This window comes from Oryza glaberrima, chromosome 4, assembly GCF_000147395.1.
Source record: "Oryza glaberrima chromosome 4, OglaRS2, whole genome shotgun sequence".
In the NCBI taxonomy this organism is placed as follows: Eukaryota; Viridiplantae; Streptophyta; class Magnoliopsida; order Poales; family Poaceae; genus Oryza; species Oryza glaberrima.
The window spans coordinates 6,108,972-6,117,653 of record NC_068329.1 but is presented as its reverse complement, the minus strand read 5'-3'; the positions used below and the strand labels follow the sequence as shown (position 1 = coordinate 6,117,653).

Here is an 8,682-nt window from a genome sequence, read left to right as displayed (position 1 = left end):
CCGCTGCATTTATGTAAGACTTTTATAATGTTTGTAAGACGTGGATCTGTATGTCAACTTTGTCGTTTGTGTACCCCGGCTGGTCCTGGATGGGGATTTTAATGCACATTCTGCTTGGAATTCTATTCGGGAATTTCTGGGCGTGACATTATGACAGAGGCTTCTCTATCATTGTGTTGGAAAGCATAGCGTAGGCCCTAAGGTAGAGGTTTAAGCTCAAGCAGAGGTCGAGGTGGCGGTTCCATGATTGGTAGATCGAGAGTCTCACCGGGTTCCGCTTCTTCCTTGATGAAATCGGGGACTTCATCTTCCAGAAAGGCCTCGGGAGACTCGTGAGGGGAACTACCATAACCTCCTCCGCTGACTCAATTTCTGGGAGAGGGTCAATCAAGGAGATCCTTGCCCGTGAGAATGGAACTGAGAATTCATTCCCTCCCAGTCTTATTTTGAGGCTGTCTAATCGGGGTGTGTTAATGAGAAGTTGCTCAATGGGAAGCCCGATTAGGATCTCAAAATCTTGAATTTCAAAGACATGGAAATCCAAGATCGCCTCCCTGTCTTCAAAGCAGACATGCACATCTTGCACAATCCCAAATCCTTCGATGATATTTCTGTTCGGATGCTTGAAAAATTTGTTTGTCAGGGTCACTACCTTATCGCTTAAATAAGCGAATGCAAAATACTCGCAGATGAGATTGGCCCCGACGGTTAGACTGTAGAGAATACTATTGGTATTTCTTAACGTCATTACTATAAATATAATTCCCAGCAATGGCGCAGAAATACTCCTGGTATATTATAGTTACAGAGTTCATCCTCAAGCGCACGGATATACCATTGTAGCATTTCACCCGAGAGTATTCCAAGGGTATCGTATTTATTTTATCCTGTGGGAAGATTATGTAGAGAGAACTTGACTAATAATTTATATATTACTTGTGATAATCATATTCTAAGCAAGGTTTAAGATAATCCAAGGGTAGAGTGACACACAAGCATTAACTACTCATTCTCATAATATATCATCTAAGCTAAGTGGAAAGAAAAGAGAAATAAAATCTATTCATATACTTCCGATATACATAGTATACATACATTCTAGTTAACCGATATACTAGCTAATACCCTCTATCTCGATGCCCTCCTGGTACTTCGAGAAGCCACCCCTGACTACCGAGTTCCTTACGACAACCCGTCATGACCATACAACCGGGGAAAAATACGGAGGAATACCCTCCCCAGGGAATCAACTTAGGATTATATACCGGCACGGACGAACACACGTACTGAGCTGTCACCATCAGCGGCCCACCTCTAATCCGCAATATATAACCCCAAATATCATATCCCGTAATCTAGACACCACGTCTAAACTACCAGATACTACTCTAATATCATTGTTATGGCATAGAGTAATTGCATAAGCAAACACTATACCCGCAGCAAAGCATCTCCCAGATAAGATAGCCGTATATTCAGTATAACATGAACATAATGTAAAGTAGGTACTCATATACTCGGAAAGTTTTTCAATACCATAAATGTATTTAGAAGAGTATTCTAGTAAAAGTACAAAGCTTAACAAAAGAGAAGAGAAAAGCTACTAGAGCCATACCCGAACTCTTCCGAAGGCTTCTGGGCTTCTGATTTCTACTATATTCCTATTCCACCAGCTAGATACTACTAAACTAAACTTGAGAGAAATGAGAGAGCTATTGCTTTATGTGTGTGAGTGAAGTGAGAAGAGGAGCCCCTTTTATAGGCAGGTAATGACGGTTGTGACGGTTGGAATGGTCGGTAATACCCTCCAACCGTCATTGGGGATCAAATCCAGCCGTCCATCTAAACCCTGCATCCATCGGTGCCACGGGAGGTTTGGCCGGCCGAACCATGGACTGGCCCAACCCAGCCCATCTTCGGCTGGCGGCCTCCTTTATTGTCCTCCTTTATAGACTTGTGAATTTTGGCCCAATGTGTCGTGTTATTTCTAAGCTCTTGGCCCTTTCATACATAAGTCTGGTTCTCGACACCATCCGATTGATTTATCGTCTGAGTTGATGTCGATTCTCCTCCACTTTATTGTCATTCTCTGCAAAAGGTTAGTATAGCTAATACTAGTGGAATATTATTATTCGAACAAACATATGCATTGCAAGCATCACTAGCTCTCCTCTATTTTGGTAATATTGATGGTCGTAACTGATCGATAACGACCGTCAAAAAAACCCCCCAAGCTTGAACCTTTGCTCGTCCCGAGTGAAGGACGAAAGGAAACAAAGACTTGGTTGTTGATCAGGAGTTGCTCCTATGCTGCATATCTCAAAGATACAGGTGCAACATATATGTACTCTCTCTCAGATTAAATAATCTTTGGCACGGTGGCTTACCCTCACCCCTGATTCTCACGAGACACTTCTTTTCCTTGCCTTGAGCGGTCGAAAGACAGAAGAACAATTAGAGCACCAATCACCCAATCTTTATTCAACTCTTATTCCGGAAGTTTTCAAATGATTTTGCAAAAGAAGGCCAAGTTCCTCAAATGATTCACTTAGTCTCTCCAAGTGTATCAAAATGAATTCCTCACCAATTGTTGCCTTTTTGATTCCTACTCTAAGGTTTTAATATGTAGAGCTCGGTAGGGATCAAACATGGCATACTTGCATTCGCATTTATTACTAAGTCAAAAACTTAGACTAAAACAGATAACTAAACATACTGAAGATCAAGATCGTGCAAAAATATGTGTGTGGTGTATGGTGGAAATGGTTTATGAAGGAAAATAAAGAAAATGCTTCTCCTTTATGCTTACTTTCTTGTCCAAAAAATCCTTCTTTTATTGATTAGGAGAGGGCATGATTACATTTTTTTCAACATCATGCTCATGCTTAATGGAGCATAACTTTTTTTTTCATAACCATGCCTTTCCTCCTTTTTTTTAAGAGGAGAAAGCACATGAAAGCATGGAGAATTTATTTTGGTGGTAATATGGAAATGGAATGGAATATTGTTTATCTCCCAGTGTAGGAGTTTGGCATGTGCATATATGTGGATGTATGATCTTGATTATAGAGCATGAGAAGTATCTACACAAGTCACAAGAGTTTGACAGAGTTCAATGGAATGACAAGTAACCAAAATGTATATGGTTTAATCATGATAGCACATTTTTGGCTTTGGTAGGAATTTATATCAAATGAGGAACTTTCAATTTTATCATTTTGAAAAACAAAACATCCGGAATGCAAGTCAAACTAGTATCAAGATCATAGCAACTCATATTTACTATCTCATATCTCGCAACAACTTAGACTTAGATCAGCAAGTGCAGCTCATTTACCTCAGGTTCCCGGATAATTGTTGGCTACTTATATTTGACCTTTGAGAGAGAACTTACTAAGAACCCATATATAAGAGATATAAAACAGAGCAACTATTCATTATTTCAACAAATAGAACTAACCTGTCTTTCCTAGCATGACTCAAACATATTCTATCTTTTTGGTATTTTCTATTTTGCAAATTTTTATGCTGTTTTCAAATTTTACAAGATGCAATTGGAAAGTAAATATGCAATTGGAAAGGGAAAATATGCAATGTGATACAAGTTACCTCAGTGGGGGGAAGACATATCTCTCCCCCCCCAAGCTTGGCTTTCGCTCAGGGTCCTTGATAAGGATTGAACCCCTGAAAGCGGAAGTACACTTAAAGGTCATCATGTTGTTGCTGCATCATGTTGTTGAAGTTGGCGAACTGCGCATCAGCAGATTGTTGCCATCCTTGCATTTGTGCTATGTGTTCCGTGAGGTTGTACTGGATCTCTCCCGTCTGCATGTCAAGTGTGTCCATTCTCCTAGTGATTTCACCCAAGTCCCAACGAGAGGAACTTGAGCGCCATTCACTTGGAGATGGAAGCACACCACTTGATCTGGAAGGTTGATTGTCCCCCATTGGATGTCATGAGGCGCACGCCACCGGCCCTCACTGGCACTTGTCCAGGTTGAGAATCCAATACTATCACATGGAGCATGGGTCCATCCGGGTGCATCCCCAGTTGGCTCCCAACCTGCCTCATACATCTGCACGGGTGTGAACTTTCTCGTTCATTTCTTGTCATGTTGCACGTCTCCCTGTATGCTCCACCTGTGCGAGATTCTTCTATGGTCTACAGGGGAATGGTTAGTTCATGGCAGTTGTACAAATGATACCCCGCATTTGGCAACGGGATTTCATTTGTACAACCGGGGAAAAAGTAAATCAAAGATCCGTCTACTCCATTTTTCAGAATGTGCCCTTGCACTAGATAAGCCTCATCAATAGACGGACGAGCGGCTGAGATAAAAGCAATTTGGTCACTAACGACCCCTAGCCCTTTTGCTATCCGAGTAATTAGAGAAGTGCACTCAACAGGAGCAGAGAATTTTATACTTTCTAACCATTGCCTTATCATACATTTCACAGGAGTAATTTGGATCTTTCTAACCATGGCAAACATGATAATCAATTCATCTCCCCTAATGGGCCTCAGATCACCTCTAGGAAACAAAGTCATATCAATCGATTTGTGCATGAGCCTAAGTGTAGGATTATGGATATCATTCATTCTAGGTTTCTTGCAAATTGGAGCACCATAAATATCTTCCCAAAACCTAATTTTCTCGAACCCAGAAATTCCTTTCTGGAGATCGATTTTACAGGAATCGTGAAAACCAAGAAGTGTACTTAAGCCTTTCCATGTAAGTGTAAACTCTTCACGGAAATAACGAAAGGAAATTACATCTTCTATTTCTTTCAAAGTGCACAGAAATTGCAAAGTAAGCAGACGAGCACCAGGCTCATCTACCACAACAAATCTCTGCCAACCAACAGCTTTCCAAATAGTACGAAATTCAGCATCCATACCTATGTTTTTTAGCAGCTCCGGTGAGTATTCTCGCGTGTGAGCATACTCCCGGTCATTCAGGCATGTAGTAGTCTTGTCTCTCCTGATCACTAACAAGGTCGAGGTCGGTGTCGTTCAGGAGTCATCGCGGAGCTTCGGCGTCCTCCATCGAGACATTTGCTGATGAACAAGTACTAGACTCATCATGATGACTTGATGAAGAGCCGGACCCCTTGAACAAACGAGACAATTGTCTCCTCATTCTGCACAATGGAGCAGGAACGGACTAACTCGGCAGGGGTTAGGAATGACAAGAATCTCACCCGCCAGTTAGTTTCACCAAAGCAACTTGTATATATGCAACTAGTGTTTGAATTTGAGGGAAACTATCAAAGCTTGAATGAACTTGAGAGCAAACTTTGGAGAGGGAATGAAAATGTGTTGAAATGGGGTGGAATTCCCTCTCTCGGCCGGTTGGCTTAAGTAGTGCACCCACAACGGTCAAAACCGACCTGTGGGGCCCACTAGCCGTTGCCTCAAACAAGTAGGCAGCCGACCGTTGGCCTCGCTGGTTCAGCCGAACCCACAGTGGGCCCAACCAGCCCCACTTTCGGCCGTTGGGTTCCAACGGTCAGTGTGGTCGTGGCACAGCGAATTTTCACTGAAAATTTTATTTTGGTTAGCTCTGAAAAGTTCATTTGAAGAATTTCCTCAAAATTCAAAATCCTAAATGCTACTTTGAAATTCAAACATGTCATGATGCAAAAAATCAAATTGTTGAAAGCAAATATGCGGATACATACCAATCAACCTGTTGGCGAAGGTCGCGTCATTTAAAGTCCGACGTGCAAGACTATACCTCCATCCAGTTCAGTTTGCGGATTTTCTACCCGTCTCTGGAGGTGACGGAGCGGGCATCTTTGGCTTCTCCCTCCACACCTTCTTTGGTTTTGGTGCGGACGGCGACTTCTTTTGAGCCGACTGCTCTAGCTTCTTGGCCGGTATGGGTGGTTCTACCGGCGTCTTCCAATAACGGTTCGTAGGCATCGTTGTTTTCTTTTCTAGGAAATTCTGCATGAATTTCACCAGGCTGTCCGTTTTGGGTGGCTCCACTTTGACCTCTCGAATATTCTGTGGGTTCGGCCCATACTTTATTCTAACCATGGAGCATTATTCCGTGCTCGGTTGAAACTCAAACTTCTCTTCCTTGCCGTTGATGTAGAAATGGATACTCCCCGTTCCCACGTCAATGTTGGCTCCTGCAGTGCTAAGAAACGGGCGCCCCGGGATGAAGAAATCCCGTATCTTGACTGGCACATCCTCCGCTATCCCTGCCGGGTAACGGACTGACGAATCAGCCAGTTGAAGGCGCATTGGTGTTGGTGCCAACACTGTGAAGTAGAGCTTGTCGAAGACGTCTTTTGGCATGACGCTGACACTGGCACCAAGGTCGCACAAGGCCTGGTTGAACTGTTGTGCCCTGATCGAGCAGGTGATCGTAGGACACCCCGGATCTTTCTTCTTCTCCGGGAGCTTATGGAGTATCACGTTGCTGCATTGTTCCGTCAGCTTGACTACCTCCGTTGTTGGGAGTGGTCTCTTGTTGTTGAGTATGTCCTTGAGATAACAGGCGCATGTTGGCACTTGCATAGCGTCCAACAATGGCACGTTGATGTGGATCTTCTAGATTACTTCAACAAAACAAGCAAATTGCTCATCCACTGACGGTTTCCTACTCCGTTGAGGGAACGATAGCAACCGTGTGTCGCAGTTCTCTTGCGGCACTGTCTTTTCTGGCGGAACTTCCTTGCCAGCCGAGTCATTAGATGGCACTTATTTTGATATCCCATTAGTTCCTACAGGGTTAGGATATGGCGGATCACGAGTGGACTTACCTCCCCTCGTCGTGATGGCCCTTATTTTCAATGGAGGAATCAGGTTGCTCCGGGATCCTCCCAGTTTCATTTGCAGGGACTAAGGATGCCAACTGAGCTAGCTAGGTTTCTATCATTTTATTAAAGCACAGCTGATTTTGAAAAGCAGAAGCAAAGCCATCTAACTTGACATATGTTTTCTAGGACCTTGTCATTAGCCGCAAGCTTTTTGCTTAGCGCATAGGTGGTTTTAGCTTGCGCAAAAACGAGACCCTTCAAGGAGGACTGGTTATTACCGTTGTTGTTACCTCCTTGATAATATGGGTGTGGTTTGTTCCACCCCTGACCTCCTTGTGGATGATACCCGTTGTTGTTGTTGCCCATGTACATCGCCTCCTCGCGGCTTTCTAGGCAATCATTCCCAGAATGACCCGTGTTGCCGCAGACCTCACATGTGACGTGAGAGTCCAAGGCCTTGACGGTGCCTTGCGGCCGTTTCTCGTGGTCGTCCAATTGCTTCATGAGGAGGTCCAGTTTGGCAGCAAGTAACTCTGTCTCCTTGACGGTGTGCATGGCTCGCTAACGGGTCTGTAGTCGTTCCTCGCTCCAACCCATATTGGACACCATCTTCTCTATTAGATCAATGGCTCCTTGAACCGTTTTAGAGAAGAACGCTCCTCCAGCTGCCGTGTCCAGGTGATTGCGGGACATCGGGGTGAGTCCATTATAAAATTTCTGCAGGATCAGCCAGTCGTCCATCCCATGATGAGGACAGGCGGCTACGTACTCATGTAGTCGTTCCCATGATTCCGGAATAGACTCATCCCTTGTCTGCTGGAAACTTGAAATCCTTCCACGAAGGGCTTTGGTTTTGCCCATCGGGAAGAATTTCGAGAGGAATGTCGTAGAGCATTTGTCCCAGGTATTGACAGTTGCACGGTTGGCATAGAACCACTGCTTCGCTCTCCCGAGAAGGGAGAACGGAAACAGTCGCAGCCTGACGGCGTCGGGACTGACGCCCTTGATGGTGTACGTGCTACAGATCTCCAGGAACTGTTGCAGATGAGCATTGGCATCCTCATTAGGCTTGCCACAGAACGGGCTAGCTTGCGCCATCGTGATGAGGCTGGACTTCAAGTCGAAATCCACGTCTCCTATGTTGACCTGCGGCCCAATGGCCACATTGTCAGCAGAGGGAGTAGCGAACTCGCGGAGAGTCTTGTTAGGCATAGTCTTGAAGGTCGGTGGCGCTGGTACGGCTGGTTTCTTTGTCGATCGAGTTTTCTACAAAGCAGCGACTCGCGGCCTGACGCTCTGGAAGAAAGCTTCTGGATTTTATTTGAAGTTTTCTGGCAAGTTGAAACCAGTCATGCACGACCTTGTTTTCACAACAAAAGTGAAAACCACCAAGGTTAGCCTGCAAAGGAAAATGATTATACAGAGGCAAATATAAAATAATTCCCAGCAATAGCGCATAAATACTTCTGGTATATTATGGTTACAGAATTCATCCGCAAGCACACGGGTATACCATTGTAGCATTTCACCCGAGAGTATTCCAAGGGTATTGTATTTATTTTATCCCGTGGGAAGACCATGTACAGAGAACTTGACTAATAATTTATATATTACTTGTGATAATCGTATCCTAAGCTGGGGTTAAGATAATCCATGGTAGAGTGACACACAAGCATTAACTACTCATTCTCATAATATATCATGTAAGCTAAGTGGAAAGAAAAGAGAAAGAAAATCTATCCTATACTTCTGATATACATAGTATACATACATTCTAGTTAACCGATATACTAGCTAATACCCTGTATCCGATGCCCTCCTTGTACTTCGAGAAGCCACCCCTGACTGCCGAGTTCCTTACGACAGCCCGTCATGACCATACAACCAGGGCTAAATACGGAGGAATACCCT

At 44.0% G+C, this 8,682-nt stretch overlaps 1 non-coding gene across 1 annotated transcript; it reads left to right on the top strand.

Moving 5' to 3' along the window:
• The first annotated feature begins 7,510 nt into the window (after nucleotides 1-7,510).
• LOC127772409 (small nucleolar RNA R71) lies at nucleotides 7,511-7,617 on the top strand. The gene has a single exon (XR_008017397.1). It is a non-coding gene; the product is annotated as a small nucleolar RNA R71 (small nucleolar RNA).
• The last annotated feature ends 1,065 nt before the right edge of the window (nucleotides 7,618-8,682 follow it).